At 41.9% G+C, this 19,956-nt stretch overlaps 1 protein-coding gene across 2 annotated transcripts in view; it reads left to right on the top strand.

Moving 5' to 3' along the window:
• Positions 1–19,956, top strand: part of LRRD1 (leucine rich repeats and death domain containing 1) — a 248,333-nt gene that overhangs the window by 219,614 nt on the left and 8,763 nt on the right. The gene's annotated exons all lie outside the window — the stretch shown is intronic.

Genomic DNA, 19,956 nt, shown 5'->3' with positions numbered 1-19,956 from the left:
TATCCTAACAATTTGTATCAATTCTTTAAATTTTTGTTCATGTTCATAAATGATTTGAAAAGTTGACATTTTAAGACCCAGTTTTATTTACAGCGGGAATTCCATTAAACATGTAATAGATTCAGTGTAGAAATGTCTTTAAATGCCTAGTGCAATTAAAATAATTCAGTCGCTGGAATTTCACGGCTGGCATTCTTCCTTGAACTTTCTGTTGTGAAATTTGTATATGCTCAGTTTACTGAGCCTTAATACATTTTTTCTTTATTCTTCTTGCTATTTGAGGTTCCCTGCATGAGATTTTTGATGTTGGCCAGCATTGTTATTGTGAAGTGCTTTTGGCCAGGCCGGCACTAACGGAAATACTGAAATAAATCTCCCTTTGTATAGCTGTCAAATTGCCTTTTAGCTAGGAGTACCCTTTTTTGCTAAGATTAACTTGAATTTTGGGACTCTCACTGATATCATTAGAAATATAGGCTCAAAATTCCCAGCTTGCAAAGCGCTGTTGGCACATAGGGGCACACATAGGGTTGTGATAGTAACAGGCTTCTTCTTACTAAACCCAGGAAGTTAACATTTGGGCCTAATTCTCCACTTTTATGAAATACCTGGCTATTTGTATTCCTTTTTAGGGTCGAGCCAGCAAGAGCATGTGCTAGTGCATGAGTCTTGCGTGCGAGACACTATTGCTTACAAAAAAAGCTTGATGCACGCCCATTGCTTACCATTTGTTGGCTCCCGTGTTCCTCTTCTTTGCATCCTCCTCCATCGACCAGTACTAGCCAAATGTCACTTATGATCCTATCTGTGCTTTAGAGTGCGAACCAAGCACAGATTGATTCAAGTTAATCGGTGCCTGTCCGCTGCCCCAGACGTGAATGAGGTACTGTTTTTTCCTCCCTCCCACTCCTCTTGCCTGCTTGAAAACCTGAACAGATAACAGTCTGAATAAGACCATCTGGGACAGGCAGTGTCTGTAGTGCAAAGAAAACTTTGTGTTGCTATTGTGCTAGATACAGAAAATATGTTTGTATCAGTTTTAGTTGGTGTACATTTTTAGGTCGATCATTTGAGACCTCTTGTATATACTTAAGTATATACTTCTCTTGTAGGCTTAAAGCCATCCCCCTGCTTTTCATTTGTTGGTTTCAGTGTCTTTTAAAAATCCGTGCTTGCTAGTGGTCAGTCATGCCTCTTTGTCCCTCCTTTTTTTTCTTTCGTTCCTCCCACAGAGCAGGGACTAAGTACTGTGCTCTGGCGTTTTGGCTGCTAATCTGGTGTTTTGTGGGACTATTTTTTTCTTTGATTACTGTACTGTTTGCAGTTCACTTAATCTCCCAGTGCTGTCTGCAGACTGAGGAATGCAGCATCCAGATCACTGCTCCAGGGTTCCCCATGAACAGGCTTGTAAATATTGTTCTTTTCTTGTCACATTTGCCTAAGAGCGCGCAGTGCATGCTATCTATCCAGACTTGTTTCAGGGAGTACTCTTTATTTTCTTTCCTCATGCTTTGCCTGCGACCTCTTACAGCAACAGGAGAGGGTGGGTGAAGAACCAAGAGTACGGCGAGAGAGAGAAAGGAAATGGGAACTGGTACCCATAGCTGCTTGCCTTAATGTCACAAACATCATTCACAAACTCTTTCACTTTTTGTTTTCATTTTATTACAAAGTGAGTGGTAGGAAGGGAATCGGAAATGCATGACAGCCATCTGTTTCTGCTGCTGGCTTGCTCTCAGCATTGTACATAGCCACCTAAGAACCCAGCTGGGGAAGAGAAAGGCTGCAGGGGCGTCTGTTACCTCCTCTGAAAAGAAGAGGGAGGGGAGCAGAAAAAGCTGTTTACTGGAGGGCAAATGTTAATCCCAGCTGCTGATCCACTGGAAAAAGCAATAGACATGGAGAGCTTCGTACAGTGAGTGTTTGACGGGGGAACAGGAATTGTGGGTCTATCCCTTACAGATCTGCATTGTCCCTCTGTCTGCAGCTCTGTCTCCCCTACAACTCTGAATTGAACAAGGGTAGCTTTCCTAAGGGCATGCGAGCATCATTTCCTGTTTATGACCGTCATTTCCTCCTACGGGTCTTATCAAAAGCAATCTACAACATGCAAGAAGAGCTGCTGGCTACCCAGGAAGAGAAGGTGATAAGGGATCAGGAACTGAAAGGAAAATTGACTTGAAAGCCAGTGCTGCTTTATTTCAGAAACGTTTGCTTACTGTCTGCACAGCCAAATATTCTAGCCTGTTCAATCCCAACCACCACAGCAGAGGGTATTGTCTGGTTTCTAGACACTTGGCCCAGTTTTCTCACCTCAAAGCTTTGAGGAAGGAGGGGCAAACTATGCCACAGCAGTACCACCTGTTACAGCACCAAGAACTCCTGGGTGAACGTGCACTTTTTAATAGACAGTATGCAATGTATATGGACTAAAAATTACGATAAGTACTACGCGCCAACCCAGGGCGCTTATTTTCTCCCAGCAAGTTACTTACAACCCCTACATATTCTCCGGCTTTACCCTGGCTCCCTATTACTGTTACTCCAATGTGTCTGATTTATGGATTAATTTGCTGTACACGTCTTCTTTACTTGTGATATTTAGACTGTTTTCCACTACACCCTTATATAAAAAAAAAGGTTGTTGTGTTACTTCTGCTTCGCCACCACTGTGCCCATCACCGCTTCTGTCCTATCACAGCTTCTGCCTCATCACTACTTCTGCCCTGTCCCTGCTCTCCCTACATCATGTTGCCTCACTGTTCAGTAGTGCCCTTGTCTATAGCACCTTTATCCTATTTGCCAGTTTCAATGCGCTGTTTTACCTAAGGTGTCTATTCTTCAGCCTCTTGTTGGATATGGTTTGAACTATCTCGACTATGCTTTCTTCCTTCTGGAAACGAGTTTCCATCTCGGACTCCACTCTAGTGTGAACAGATTTAGAAATCTAAAAACGGAGCATTCTACATGCATAGAAGTACAGTGCTTGCCAACATCAAAAAACGGAGGACATTGAGGTACTAAAATGACAATATATGTATTTGTGTGTTAAATAGGGGTAAATAAAATGACACTTTATAACACAGCATCTAATTCACTGAAGTCGCTTCTAGAGGTGTGCTGCTAATGAATTCTATATGGGATCATGTGGTACTCACATGGTATTTCCACTTTGAAACCAGAAGAATTACAGTAAACTGTATGAAAGCCGAGATGCCTGATCACCCTAGTCTATTTCTGCTCACCAGACCTGGGCATACGACTTCGGATGTGACAGTCAGGACTGGTCTGTATTTTCCATGTTCAGTCACCAGAACTGGACTCACTATTGCAGGTTAGATCATCAGACCTGAACTCCAGACTCCATGTGTGCCTGCCACAAATGGACACCATAACTGGAGTCCATGCTCCATGTGTTCTCAGCAGAACTGGACTACATACTTTGTGTGATCGCTAGAACTGGATACAAGACTGCAGATGTGACGTCCAAAACTGGACTTTGTACTAAATCTTTAGGACTCATAATCCATGTGTGCGCACCACCTAAAAACAGTATTAGTCCCATAATCACTACATATTTTAAAAAGTAAATATAAAAAGAAAGTACTTTAATATATGTTGTAGAGCATCCTAATGACGCCGGCTGAGAAGTGTAATCAAACAACACGTTTATTCGGTATCAAGACAATCTCAGTCTTGGAAAAATATTTCACTTCAAGATGGCAGCACCGCGTAAGGGCGATTTGCTGTTGGGTCTTCATCTCTACCGCCCCTGCCACCCTCCGTGGTCATGTTGTCTCTTTGCAGGGCCCACCTAGTTGCAAGCCTCGGGAGGGCAGCATGGCGTCCTTTGCAGAATGGTTTTCAACTGTGCACTTTGATTAGAACACATTTAATTCTGTGTATCAAGCAAGCATGTATTTCTGAATCAGACTGCATGACCCAGTGAGTGGTAATTGTATAGCTGTTTAATCCCTGGCGGCACAGCACCCAGGATAGTGTGCTTCATGGCTGGACACTTATAAGGTCTCAAAGGTGAGACCTATTGGCTACGCCAATGCGTGTTTTGTGTGTCGCTGTGTAAGCAACCTTATTGTGAACTGTAATGCCAATTATAACCACAAGATGCCAGCAATTTCCTGCTCTGCATTCCCGCAGCCGTGGACTGTCATGAATCGTTTATTTCCCTTTCAAGCGAAGTTACCTGTGTTGTACTTTTTTATGTTTTAATTTGGGGGTCCTCTGATCGAAAACTCTTCATATCTGTTTCATACGTCTTCATAGTAAAATGACCCATGTTTTATCGTGGTTTTCCAAGCTGCTCAGATCCCACGAGGACATAGTGTGTGACAGGTGGTCTGAGATAGGCAGTTTTCAATAAAATATTCACTTGTATTCCAAAACGCTTGGATTTTCGATTGCCCTCGCAGCAGATGACAAATGAAAATACTTCAATGCGGTTACCAATCTGTAATCTCTGACATCAGCAAAGTCTTGCATTTGAAAATGAACACATCGGAAATACTAGCTATTGATGAAGAAACCAGTATTACATCATCGGGGCCAGAGACTCGGCGGAAAACGTAGAAGTTATCACTCAATGTTTTAACGTCAATATTTTAATATCCTTTCTGTGCAATGCAAGCTTTCGTTTTGGGTTAATCTCCTTCGGTTTCGCATGCCCATCGGCTACACTTCCAAAGTTTTATTTACATGCAAAGTTCTCTGAAGGGACATCTTGGTGTTGGGGTCAGCGAAGTCAGATGCAGTGACAAAAGGCAGTTACTGAGGGTACTAACAGCTAATTATTTATTTTTCCGAAAAGAAGCTAGGGCCGTGATAGGCTCTATACGCCTATATAGCGCTTTGAATCAACCCGACAGGGCAGAGGTAACCAATGCGAGCCTTCAGCGCTGGTGTGATTTGGTCTGTGTGTCTGAAACACCTCCAGGACTCCTGCAGTAGCTGCCTGGACTTTCTGCTGTGTAGCCGTCCTACCTTTCTGAAGGCCCAGGTGGGCACCATTGCAGTCCCGCCTGCCAACAGCGCCTGTGCTCTCGTTGCAAAGGGTAACGTGTTCTACAAGGTGTTTGTAGGCTGCCCAATTAGGTTCTATGTTTCCTTCTTTTTCCATGTTTTCCGTGTTGCGTCTTCTTCGATGTCAGGGTTGCTTCTTATTTCTAGTTGTCTTTCGTCCTTTCTTCTTGTTTGTGTTGCTTCTGTTTTTTTCTTCCCTCCTAACCCCATGTTCTCTGTGTTGATTCTTCATTCCCAGCTTCCACCCTCCTATTGTCTGTGTTGCTCCCTCGCCCACCATAAAAAAGTGCTATGATGCTGCCAGCACTGGCCGCATCATATCACTTGTTTTCTAAGTTTTAGCCGCGCTGCTTTGCAACATGGTTAAAAGACATTGACAAAGCCAATAGGTCTCTCTCCTAGGCGAGACTTAATGGCTTTGCAAATGCTTGTGTATCAATTACATTTGTCCTTTCTGAGGCCTGATTCCTGCTGCTAGTAAGTCCATGCCTAGTGAGAGTGTATCGGGAATGAAGGTTGTAAAGGTTGGTGCACTGTCTAAAATAGGTCAACCATGACTTTGAAAAGAAGGCACTTGTAAAAACCTGTGCTCCTTGTGACCTAGTGAAAGTATTTCCATATGACCTTCATACTGTATGATTGTACTGCTTACCACTTAGGTTTTTTCAACAAGGCTGTTGAATAGCAGTTCTTATCCTTTTGACTTATGTGCACCCCAACTGAATCATTTCTGGAACTTGGGGACCCCATAGAGTTATTACTGGAAGCTGGGGATCCCAGCCTAAACAATTTCTATGGTTTGAACTTTAAAACAATACATACAAATATGGAAACAAGTATACATCAAACAAATACAAAAATATTAAATATTTTATTAAATTCACGAACAAACTTTTTTTTATATATGTTAATATTTTGCTGACATTTAATTTTATAAACAGACACAGACCCCTCTGAGTAAGGGTCACAGACCCCCAGGGGTTCACGGAACAAGTGGTAAAAATCTCTGGGCTAGACATTTCTATAAAAAAAACTAAAGTAGTAGAAAGGAGGCATTTTTCATCCTCCCAGATATCCGTCCTAAGGATGCCCCATCCGGGTAAGATTCTTCAAGAAGAGCTCTAAGTTGGGTTTGTTAAAAAAGGCATAGAAAAAGAAACATGATTTTTCCGCAACTGGCTACTAAAACATCAAGAGTGGTTTCTGTGGAGAATATCTTTTCTCCCTTGCCAGAATATTCTTCATCTCAGAAAACCATGAAAAAGGCAGTGTCTCCCTAAAATGGCATCCACTGTGTCCTGATGATTAGGAATCTCCCACCTAAAATCCTACAAAAGTTTCATCATTTACAGTCAGTGGCAGTTCCAATGCCACCAACCAGTAACTGGTTGATGATGCCCACCTCACATTCTCATTCTTTGATGACTAATGCCTTGCTGGCAGCAACCTCATTGACAATGCAACCCTTGTCATTGACTCGGACCTCACCGACTACCAAACTCTTAATCATGATTGACATGTTCAACACCTTTGTGCTGGAGGCACATTTGACCACCTCATCAATGAAAAGCTAATTGGAGAGATTTTAAAGTTAGCCTATTTCTCACACTTCACCGTAGCATGTGGATACAACAATACAACGCTTCTATATGTGATTATTGTCCTCCAGTCTCTAAAACTTAATCTGCATCAATGTAGTTCAATACAACAGTAGTGACTATTTTGACAACCTTGCATATTGGTCATCCTCTATGTATTTCACTTATAAATGTACCCCTCCAACAATCTTAACTCATTGGGAGATGCAAGAAGAGGAAGGAGAAGTTGAACAAGCTCAGACATGACCTACAGTTGATGACACTTCAGGTCTGATAACCTGTCTGATAACCAAGAGGAAAAAGCATATGATGCTGGAGAGGAGGAAAGAGATGACTACTCTTAAAAATGCTGCTGGTACCAGGAGGAATATCCCACGCTGAATGCCACCATGAAGCAGGCTCTCAACAACTTTCTTATATTCTAGCGAGTATTGGATAATCTTTATGCCAAATTCCTTCCTGGTCTTCAACATTCACTGACTTATCCTTTGGCACATCTTTTGTCTGTCCAGATGCAAGATCAGCAATTCTGTAATTACCTTTTTTCCATCTACTCAGGAAGAGGAAAGAAAAAGGGCTCCCACTGAATACTAAAAAAGAAAAGCCTGGGGATGTGCCTGAAGATAACGTACATGAAGAAGTCCTCTCTATGAACTGCACAACTACATCATCCCAGAAGAAAATTCAGCACCTCCAAAACCCATCAATTCTCCTCTAAACGAAATGCCTATTCCCAGTGGCTCTTGAAGAGAGCTTTTAACTATTTTAACCTACCGGGGCGGATCTTCCATATGAGCGCCAGGGCATTGCCCCCCTGAGAGCCAGCTGTCCTATACAAAATATATGTATTTTTTGTAGGTTTAAGTGAATACAATTATGGCCCACCCTCGACATATTGTGCCGGCTCGATGACGTACAATGGGCTTGTCAAGGGCTGGTCCAAGCATGATGATTGGCAGTCACTCTGCCGATCGCAGTGAAATGAAGTGCGCATGTCCCTTTGGCCATTTTGTTTGCACGGCCAAACCGACACGCGTACCTCAGCTCTTTGCAATCTGCGGTGTGCTATGAGCCGGGAGAAAACAGACGCAGCCTTCTGGTCTCTATATGAGCGCGGTGTCTGCCTGTCCTATCCAATCCGGGTGCTGCTGTCATGCTCTTCTCTAATACTAACACCATGAAAGCATGCCTCAGAATTGGTTTAGTTGGTGGGCGACATTAGTGCACACCTCTCAGGGACGTGACATGCTTTAAGGCAAGCAGACTGCACTGGGTAATGAAGATTATTCACAAGTCTGGTTGACATTCAGGTTTTGCTGCAAAAGAGAGTACTTGGATTATTCCCAGATGCCATCACCACCATGAGCCCGAGTCCCAACGCAGGTCAGACTTTCTGGGGGAACTGACTCCGTAAGAGGGGAATTCCTTGGCACGGGCTTGGGGGTCACTTACAATTTTGACATTGAATGGCTTCATTATTTGCTGGAGTGCTTGTGGTGGTATAATGCACTGGAAAGCGTTTCAATAAGTTCGCAAAAACATTACACTTGGATGAATGGAGGAAATCCCCCCGGCAACACACCTTATTTAATACCTCTGCTGTTCTTCACTACACATGGCTCATGTACTGCATGAGTGGCCGCTCTAAACGGCCAGTGACACGAATTAATCGCTCGCTGCTGTCATCAGTCAGCCGCTAGCAGTGTCACTGGCTCGAACCCTAGAGGGCTGCCTCAGCTTTAATACTCCGGGCTCTCTAGAAGTAAGTTAGTAAACATACCTGAAATTTACAGTGCAGACAGGTGGAACATTCGCCAGCATGTGCAAACATGCAACAGAAAAATACGCAGATCTCAAACAGTAAAGCACATTAATCAATTATTTACATACAGTGGCAAGTTTGCTATTCACGCCGCAGATCCACCGCGTTACCCTGAGCAGCAGCACATTCGTTGAAACGCCCTGAAAGTGTAGCGCTGATTCAAAGCCACAGGGATACAGCGCTTCCGACTCAGTAGAATGGGGTTCGTCAGGATGGGAAATCCGAAGAGCCAGCCGCTGAGCAGCTCTCAGGGGCAGTTTATTAATCTCCAGGTCTCTCTGGAAAAGTAATCAAAACAAATGTTTTGCATTAGCACAAGGAGATAACGTTTCGAATTGGGAACGCATTGTCTTCTTTGCTCTTTGTTCGCCGCTTCGTTCATTATTCGTTTTTTCAAAATATGCAAATGGGGTTCTATATAATTTTGTCACTCATAAAACTCCGGATACAAACACAAGGATGTCTAAAGATATTCACATTCTGTCTGGTGCTTCAGGAATGCGGCACAACTCTTGTGAATTATCAGTGATGGCTACAGGAGCCTTTTGCTGCCAGTGGAGACTTGCAGAAATGAGTGCGCCTGAGTTTTCCAGACTGTGAGGTTTTAAGGTACGTCACAAGAATTTAGAGTGGATCCATTTTATTAAAGTATTTTTATATGTTTGAAATAGCTGTTAGTGAAAGGAACTAACAGGAGATACCTTTGTACCTTCATTGCTAGTCAGCCCAGACCATTGAAGATCCCACCCTTTGGTCTAAAATCCGTCCTTAGGTATTTACCTGGAACTTCATTGACTGCCTTCCTCACAAGTGAGAAAAAACATCTCTTCCCATACCTTGAGAACGAGCTACTAAACGTAAAATCTGTGGTACAAACACAAGCATTCACAGCTGCTATCTTGAAACCATTTCAAGACCATGGCCTCTCCCAGGCACACACTAATCTATACACTGAAACACCCAAGCACACACTGATGCATACTTTGACATGCCCAGACACACAGTGATGCATATTCCGATAAGCCCAGATACACTCTAATGCATACGCTAACACACCCAGGCACACACTGAAGAATACACTAACACACACAGGCACACACTGATGCATACACATGCACACCCAGAAAGATACTTATGAATAGACTGAGACACCCAGGAACACACTGATGCATACGCTTACACACACAGGCACACACTGAAACAAACACTGACACACCCATGCACACACTGATACATACACGGGCACACCCGGACACACACTATTACACACTTACACATACCCTAATTCAGCCCAACACACTGATGAATACACAGACCCACCCAAACACACACTGATGCATACACTGACACACCCAGCCGCACGTTGATGCATACACTAACACATCCAACCACACACTATTGCATGCACTAACACACCCAGGCACACTGATACAAACACTGACACCCAGGCACACTGATACATACACTTAAACATGTAAACACACACTCATACATATACTGAGAACCCAGCCACACACTGATACATACACTGACACACCACGGAATACACTAATACATACACCAAAACATGCAGGCAGACACTCATAGATACACTGACACACCCAGGCAGACACTGATACATACACTGACACACCTAGGCATACACTGATACATACACTAATACACGCAGGCACACACTAACACACCCTGGCGCACATGGATACATACATTGACACACCCAGGCAGACCCTTATACATACAGTAAGACATCCAGGCACACACTCTTGCATCCACTAACATACCCAGGCACACTCTGATGCCTACACTATTACACCAGGCACACATTCATACATAGACTGACACACTCATCCATTCACTGCCACATCCAGTCAGACTCATCCATACACTAACACACCCAAGCACACTGATGCAAACACTAACATGCTTACACATACAAAATTATATATTCATACACCTAATAAAATACACTAAAACATACAGCACAGTAAAACAGAGACAGAGTCAGCTGTTTGATTGACGATGTGGCGGCTCTAAAAAGAACATTTTAAAATAATTTTTAAAACAACCTTTTTATTTTTGGGTCTTTTTATTATTTTCAATGAAAAAACTTAACATTGTTGAAACATTTCCAAAATAAAACTGGATTAAACAAAGTCCAATTTTCTAGGAATATTGTTATACTCTAACAAGAGCAACAAAATCTAACTGACAACAGTGTTTATTTAACAGCATCAAAAAATTCAGTGACTCTTGAAACTTTTAGTGCCACCACCTTCTGACATTTAGTACAGTGTGCCACCATAGCTCCCAGTTCTGCACACCTGTTAGGCAATGTCACCTCAGGAGCAGATGGTATTTCTCCTGATGTTGAGGGTCCTACAGCATCTTGAGATGCTCTCGTTCTCTCCCTGAGCATACGATGGTATACACGCTAGAGTATGGTTTTTATGTGCTTCCACATACTGGAAGTACCATGGCTGTACTTTTTTACTAGTACCTCGTGAGAGCTGCTTGTCACATACATTGCACTGCACAAACCGTGCAGAAACCTTTTCCACTCCTGAAGGGATGGTGAAGTATTTCCACACTTCACTTTATTTTTTTTTCTGGAGATGCATGTCCCTCCTCTTCTTCATCTTGAATGACCTGAGGCTCTTCAGGTGCAGGTGCAGCACCCCCTTGAGCCATCTGAATGAAACACAGCCAACAACACTAAGGAAATCCTTCTCCAATAAGATATGGCAGAGAAATACCTGTTTATGGGTGTGGTTCCAATCAAAACTGGGTGTGGTGAAAAGATACCGAATGAAAAGGTAGCATTTCTTTCTGTCATTGAACAAATCTGCAGATCTGGCCGTGGATCCGCAGAGTTGGTAATATCTAGAAAAAAGGAAATTGGCCAAAAAATAAATACAGAACATCATTTATATTATCCAAAATATGGCCACCTTGATATCAATATTAAAAAGAGAAGGCCCTATATACTAAAAATATGTTTTTTAAATTTTACCGACTCAGCGGTTCCGGTCTGATCACGTGAACGTAACAAAGAGCCATAGAGTACGGTCCCTCTATGTTTTGGTGCCACAGTGGATCCGCTGATCCTGAAAATATTTTTTAAGAATAAATAATAGAGTAAATATACTTACATTTAAATTAACAATACTTATTGTTTTATCTAGCTTATTTTCTTTTCATTCTGACTGCTTTCTTGACACCTTTTCTGCTCTACTTACCATCTGATCTCTACTATTTTTTCTTTATCTTCAGATTTCTTTCCCTTACTTTTTACTACTTTCTTTTGATTATCACGATTATTTAAAACTACCTACTCCTCTTTTTCCCTTTTAGTGTGAAATACAAATAATGTAGGAGGGTGTCCACAAAGCCTATCTGTAGAGCAGGCCCTGTGAACAGCTTTCATCTTTGTTTAAAAAAACCTTAGAAATTCACTGAACAAACCAAACGTTATAGGGACGGTATAGTTAGGAAATAGAATTTAAAAAAATCATTAGAAATTCACTGAAAAAGCCAACGGTTGCATGGATGTTATAATTAGGTACTGAACATAATCGCAAAAAAACATAGAAATTCAGCAGTTATAGTTTGTAGCCCAAACTATAACGTACGCCCCTGAAATGTACTGCTTATGACCTCATATATTACATCACTCACAACATAGTCAGTGACCTCACTCTGGCATCTCAAATGACTGATGACATCATTCACCTACAGACTTTTGCACCCCACTCACACCCCATGCAAACCTCTCATACACCCACTCACACTGTCTCAAAACTACTGACACGCCCATAAACACACTCATTCAACTACACACAAAACACTCATTGCAAAATGCACACACACCCATGTGCTTACTCATATAGCCAGCCACAGAACCACTCATTTTGCCATGCAGTTACTCACATACCGAGTTATACACCCATAAAGCCACTCAGATAGCTTAGCTAATATATTCTTCACCTATTCTTGTATACAGTCACTAACTCATACACTCATACACTTATACACGCACTCATACACCAAATTACACATGAATACACTCAGCCACACTATGTCATTCATCCATACAACTACTTCTACTCCCAGTTACTCACTTGTACAACAAATAACACAACCAGTCACTCACCCACACAGTTACTCACACACACACTAATTTAGTCATATAGGTACTAGCACATATACTCACGCTCCTATACAGCCACTGATACAAGTACACTCTCACCTATACATTCACTGACACACTCACTCATGCATAGAGATGAGGCACACACTAAGGCGCCAATACAGATACTGACACATCCTCTAACTCACTCAAAGAACCACTCACATAGCCTCTCACTCAAGCATAGAAGCATTTAGTCACTCAGTTACCACTACAGATACTTAGAAAACCACTCACTTACACATACAACTACTCACTCATCCCCTTCTCCAACTACACAGGAACTCACTCACTCAGGGAAACATCTACTAACACAATCAGTCATCCAACTATACACAGTCTTACACAAGCACTCACATACCCACTCAAATGGCAAATATAACAACAATAATTAGTGATCAATAGCTGTGTAAGACTACTAATTTAACATAAGCAATACTTTGTATGTACCTTTAACTCTTGGAAACATTTTTTATACACTTACACAGACTGGCTGATGTCATCAGGGATGTCATTTGAGATGTTGTCAGTGATGTCAGTGACCATGTCATGAGTGATGTAATATGTGAGGTCATAAAGTGCATTGTGGGCTGCTAGGAATAACTTCTGAATTTCTATGGTTTTGTGCAAGTAAATTCAGTACCTAACCATAATGTTCCTGTAACCTTTGTTTTGTTCTGTGAATTTCTAAGTTTTTTTAGTTTTATTTCCTAACTATAACATCACAGTAACCTTTGTTTTTTCAGTGAATATATATATACATATATATATATATATATATCACCTAGTGCCGGTTGCCACTAGGTAGTTATAGTTAGGACCACGTTTCCATAGAAAAAAGTGTTTTTTGACTTGCCTATATCTTTGGCCCTGTTTGAAGAATCTTTATGAAATTGTCCAAAAAGATTGCCCCGGTAATTCTTGTTGCACACAGAAAGTTTCGGGGTGATCTGTCAAGTGGGAGCAGAGAAAAAAGGGGGATCAAAAAAGTTGTTTTTCCCCATATTCATTCCAATAGGACCTTTAGACACAACTACAGCCTGAACCATTGGACGGAATGACACCAAATTTGACAGAAAGCTAGCTTTCGGTGCACTTATTTGGAGTAAATCTGTTTACTAGTTTTTGAGATATTAGAGGGAAAATAAATGTGTATACCTAGGGCCTGCAGATCCATCGCAATGTCTTCATGAATAATGATGAGTTTGTGCAGGGAAATGCACAGCTCTGATTGGCTGCCAACACTTCAACCAGGAAGTGTTGGCAGTCATCTTGGGACTTGGCTTCAACCGAGTCCCACAATAAAATGCCAAAAAAAATGAAAAAGGGGCTAGGGTAGAGTTACCCTGACCCCTTAGCTCTGGTGCTGGGGTCCCTCTAAGGCAAATAGGCACTTAAAAAAAACCCGGAGAATTTGCGATGTTGTGAATTTGTGGTAAAAATTAAGAAAAAAAGAAGTACGGTCTGCCACACTCGTTTGATTAAAGCCCCTGGTGGGCCTGGTCCCCGGGGCATGTTTAAAATAAAAGAGGGGGTGCACTGGACCCCTCCAAGGCTTATCTCTGCCCCAAGGACCCCCACCTCCCTGGGGCATAATTGTTATTAAATGCAGGGGCTGTGCGGCCCACGCAGCCCCAGGGACCACCATCTCCCCAGGGCTTGAGTGGTAATTCTATGTTGGGGGCTGCGTGGCCCCTCCAGCCCGGGAACCATCACCTCCCTAGGGCTTAATGCTAATTGTAAGCAGGGAGCCCCCCTCGAGGAGCCAATGATGGTCCTGGGGACTGCCATCCCCCAGGACTGGCTCCCTCTATGTCCCGGGGTGCACACCCCCGGGAAATAGCTGTTTGCTTTCAGACAGCGGTAGCTGTCAAACAGCTTCTGCTGTTAGAAAGCGGAGTTTTTGTCGGTTTTCCCTGAACGCAAATACATACGCTCAGAGAAGACAGATGAAAACATTGCTCCCTCAAGCATGGAGCTGCTATTAAAAGCAGCTCCCTCCTTGGGGGAGCAGTGCCAGCTCCCACAGGATGTGGGGAGTTGGCTAGGATTGCAGGGGCCTTGAGGCTTCCCCTGCAGTCCTGTCACTCTCTCTTTCATACTATAGTGGGATGGAAGAGAGAAAGGGAGTTTGTCATTGCAATGGTCTCTCCATGCAATGACTTCAAAGAGTAAGACTAGCAAGATGTTTGGGACGAATGTTATAGTTACGTTTGGATGCAGAGCGGAACAGGGTCACTTCTGGCCTAATGGTCACGGTCTTGTGCTATCACTCAGTAGCCTGAAGGATCAAATCTTAGTATCGCTTGACAGTGTTTTTGTTTATTTACTAGTGTTTTGACTGTTAAACCTTCCTAGTGATGGAACATTCACGTTTCTTTCCAATCAAATGCATGGGTTTGACTGTCATAGGTGTGTCTGGAAGCATCACAGTAAGCAGTCACCTGTGGCCTAAAGGTCACATTTTTTTTCAATTTGTCCAGAAATATCTCATTCTAAATATATCATTCAACAAAGCATAAAAGCTCTTTATCTCGCTCCTTCTCACTCTCTTTCTCTCCCTCATTCTCTTTCAATCTCATTCTCCCACTCCCACTCCCACTCCCACTCACACATCTACTGATCACAAACAACAGGTTAGTATAGTAAAACCATGGTGTAGGAGGACTTTATCACTGAGACTTGCAAGACTTTCCTCTAAATTGCAAATTTATTTTTTTAATGTGAAATTTGTACCTGGAAGAAGCAATACTATTGCTGACGGCCTTTCACGGTTACCAATTGAAGATGATGATGACAATTTCAAGGATGGAGAGTCTGATGTAGCCTTTATGTACAATGATGTATTGCTAGGCGTGGGGACTACTGCAGAAGTGGAACAAAAAATGATAACTGAACAGGAATGAGAGCAAGAGATGATGAAGGACGCTGAGATGCAAATGATAAAATAAAATATAACAAATGGTTGGCCAGGTGAACGCACAATGAGAGGAGAATGTGCAGTGTTATGGAAAGTGAAGGATGAACTCAGCATTGTGCTAAGTGTAGACAGGATAATTCCACCTAAGGGGGTACTTGATACCATAGTTAAGATCAGCCATGTGGATTATGGTGGTATGTTGAGCAACAAAAGGAAGGTAAAGGAGAATTTCTGGTGGCCAAGCATTGATATGATGGTTGACAGGTTTGTGAGAAATTGTACGATTTGTGCTTGGAGTGATAAAAGTGCTAAACTGTGTTCTGCACTATTAATGTTGGTTGAGTTACCTGGTAGACCTTGGAGGAAACTGGCGATTGACTTTATGGGTCTGTTTTCTACCTTACCAATGAAAGAATTGTATGCCATTGTCTTAATTTACTATTTTCTTAAGTGGCCTGAAGTAAGGATGGTAAGCAAAATTACTATGGATGTGGCAGTGGAATTCTTAGAAGATGTACTTGCAAGAGAAGGTGTACCAGAAATTTTGGTGTCAGATAATGGTGTTCAGTTAGAATTAAAAAACAATGGCTGGATTTCTAGGGAAGAATGGTATCAAACATGTAAAAGTAGCTTTGTATAATCCTTTTTCTAATGGACAGGTAGAGATATTTAATAGGGTCATAAAAGAAACCATTCAACTAGCTCTCAAATCAGGAATTTCATGGAAAACAACCTTACAAAACATGCTTTCGCCGTATAGGGTAACCACTCAGTCAGTTACAGGAAAGATGCCTTTTGAATTGTTAAGAGGAAGGAAACCACCTACGAATTTGGTGGCATGGTGGTTGATGGAGAAGAACTGTAAGAAGTTTTGTGTGTCAGTTAATGGTGAATTGAGGTACAATGTGAAATTATCGGTTGTGCATTAGATTGCATCGTCATAGTGGCATGAGAAGAATGAGTGTATTAAAAGTCGGACAGTATGTTCGGGTTAAGATGCCAGGGTTCGTTGAAAAGGGGAAACCCCAGTGATCTGAAACAATAAGAATTGTTAAAGTCTTAAAAAATGCTGTATATTTGGAGGACTGTAAGATATGGAGTGTTCGGCGAGTATCATTATGTAGAGGAGAGAATTGTGGAGTTCATGTGGGAAACAATTGGAAGAGTCACAAAGAATGCAATGGTTACTTATTGGATGGCATAAACTTCCATGGTGTGAGAGAGGATTCTTCCTATAATAATGTTGTGGGTTTATGTGAAGAGGAAGTTTTACAGCGCAGTGAGAGAATGAAAAAAGGCACCATCTTATTTGTGAGACTACGTAACGGGTTAGGGCATAACGATTTTGTGCTCACAATGTATATACATATTGTATTCTTTTATTTATGTTGAAATATTTTCTTATTGTTATTTATGGGGGAAGGTGTATGATAATTGTTAGTAGGTGTAGAATGTAGAAGTGTAGAATGAAGAGGTGGAATGTAGAATGTAGACAAAGTGGTATTTGGGATCGGGCAGTGGATGAGCTAGCGTTGTTCTCCGTGTACTGCTTTACTCAATAAAAGATGCAACTTACCTACCATTTACGGATCTTATCTGAACACAGATTTACTGCCTGAAGCTGCAGTGAGGTTAGACATGTTTTTATTGTAACAGCAGTGAATAACATGTGATTGTTCACTGATAGAGTAATAACAAAGAGGCATAATCCTGTCACAGATGCCCTCACCCCATGAAATTGCCATCTCCTCCAAATTGAGAATGGCACAGCTACAATACCTGCATGTGACATAGCTCACACCCGGGCGACTGTGGCAAACAAACAGGCTCTCAAACTCGAACTGCTTCTGATGCTCTTACCCGGATGCTGACTTTTACCACATGGTGTGGCAAGTCCCCTGATTGGAAACGATTAGCGACAAACAGATATAGCTCTGAACATGAGGTTGGGGTACCACATACAACTGTCACCCAAGCAAACTCTAATTGTAGTGCTAGATAAAGTAGGGGATAATAGTGGAGAGCGATGTCCGATTGGCATGGCGATGGTAATTGCCAAAGGAAGCATTGCTTGGAAATGGAAACTAAAGGATCCACCTGGGCATGCAGAGTGGCGTGCATGGATGGTCTAGTGTGCCAAGATGGAGAAACCATCAATGTAGCCAGAGGATGTCTCTGCAAACATGTACAGATTTTGGGCAAATGGTGGGAATACTGCGGTCTGTCTTGATGGCAACCCGGGTGGCAGGGACAGTCATGCTATGTTTGGATGTCTTGGCTAGTTTTGTTATACTTACCAATAAAAGCAATATAATTGTTTAGCAAAAAAAGGGTAGAAACAAGGAGGATGGAGCCCCAATTCACATAAGGACGAGCTGCCACTGCACTACTGTCTTTACATGGGGGCAAAAGCAGAATCAGAGTGTGCCAAGTTGTGATTTAGAACCTGTTGGAATAATGTGAACCTATCCAGCCTTTAGTTTGTTTTATATATGTACCACTACCTATTCTCGGTTTCGCCATGTCAGTCTACGTGTAAAAGATATAGTTCTAGTCAACAACAAGTTGCTTGCTGTTTGCTGGCATTGAAATGTTTCATAGATTTATGTGTGATCCTCCCACCTCACCTCCTTTCACTAGGGGCTGTCTTCCATAGATATGTGCTATGAAACTTGGACTAAGGTGGCCTCTGGGGTGAGTGGAGTTCAGAGCACATTTATCTTGTTGGCAGATATTTAAGCATTTTACAATGAGGTGAATGTGCTCTTAAATAAACAATACCATGTTGCCACGCAGGCATGTTACTAAAATTAATTGTTACATAAAATATTAAAGGTTACATGGACTGACAATGGGGAGTTATTCAAGCATGTGACTCCATGAAGAACGCCTCACTGGACACAGTATAAATGCCACTTAGGCCCAACCAGTTTTGGTTTTCACACTTTCTGGCAGGAGCTCAGACTACTTCTCTAATCACTCCCCTTTTGGGGGAATCAACTGTCTTGGCATGGCTCCCTCTTTCACCAGCCTCGCTTCACTGAACTCAGCCTTTTGGCTCTGGAGCAGTTGCTTCATGGGACCCCAGGACCAACTCAAGAGGTTCTTTGAGTAGCACGAACACAATCTGTCAGACAAGTCAAGTGGAAATGAGACATTTTGCCACTGGGCTGTTCTAGAGAGGTAATCTTAGTTTGGAATTTAGGTGGATTCCTGCATGTTTTAAGTAGCCTCTATTGGTGCATACAGAAACTAAGAGAATGAGGGATGTTTGTTTTAAAATTCCGTTACAAATGTATTTGTAAAGTGGTTACTTGGGTCACTCTGCATGTCTTCTATAAACATTTTACAATGGATTGTCGCTCAAGATCCTATACCCAGTTCAGTCAGTCTGCGTTAAAGGGGGCAAGATATGAAAGTCTGAGGGTTTTTAGGTGAGAGCAGTAGGAGACGAGAGCCACGCATGTACTCAAGTATAAAATATTTTTACAGATTTTTTGCTGGCTAGAATGGTTCTCCAGGCATTATACTTAAAATTACCTTGAAATCGCATGAGCTGCAGGAAGGGAGATTAAGGGCTATTATTGCAAAAGTTACTGTGATAAGTCACTTGTACTTAATATTCAAACCAATGCCTTATTTCAATCTTCTTGAGGGAATCAATAGGGCTGTGATTCAGGAGAGATTTCACAATGTTAGGCATCCCTGTTTTGCTACAGTGCGTTAGGGGAAATGGTCAATAATCATTACTGAACTGTTTCCTTATAGAGGAGAGGGCTGGTGAGCAGAGTGTCTGTAACAGATTTGTATTGGCATTGCCAATTCTTGCTCTAAATTGCCAGTGCACATTCAGAGGAAAATATGTGCATATTTTGCATGTTCCCAGATCAACAAATGTGTTTGATTTACAAATGTAGATGTTAAAAGTAGCTATTAGAAAGCCACTTTTCATAAAAAGCTACTTAGATCCAGCAAGACATATTGGAGATTTTTGCATGCAGGTCGTTGCACAAATAGGTTAAAGTGCAAAACTTGTGTTTTAACGAAAAGTATACATTTAGAAACTACAATGGAAGTTGGAAATATTGGAAGAGAGATCTCGGCCAAGATTGAAAGAAAATACTTTAAGACAGTCTCATTCTTTGCACATGCTGGTTAGGCTATGAGCTTTAGCATATGCTACATTTTCTAGATAGCTGCAGCCTACACATGCATATAAGAGGTCATTTCAGCTCAGAAGAGGAAGCAGTTGTAGGGTATCATTTTGAAGAAGAACAAAACTCAACTAATTAATCAGGATCTTTGGATAGTTCACAAAAAGTCTGGGCTGCAAGGTTAAAAGCTAACATCAAAAGTAATCCACCTGAAATCATTGCCATAGTAATTAAACTGT

This window comes from Pleurodeles waltl, chromosome 10 (assembly GCF_031143425.1).
Source record: "Pleurodeles waltl isolate 20211129_DDA chromosome 10, aPleWal1.hap1.20221129, whole genome shotgun sequence".
NCBI lineage: Eukaryota > Metazoa > Chordata > Amphibia > Caudata > Salamandridae > Pleurodeles > Pleurodeles waltl.
Note: the sequence above shows the minus strand (reverse complement) of the source record. Positions and strands in the feature narration are given on the sequence as shown.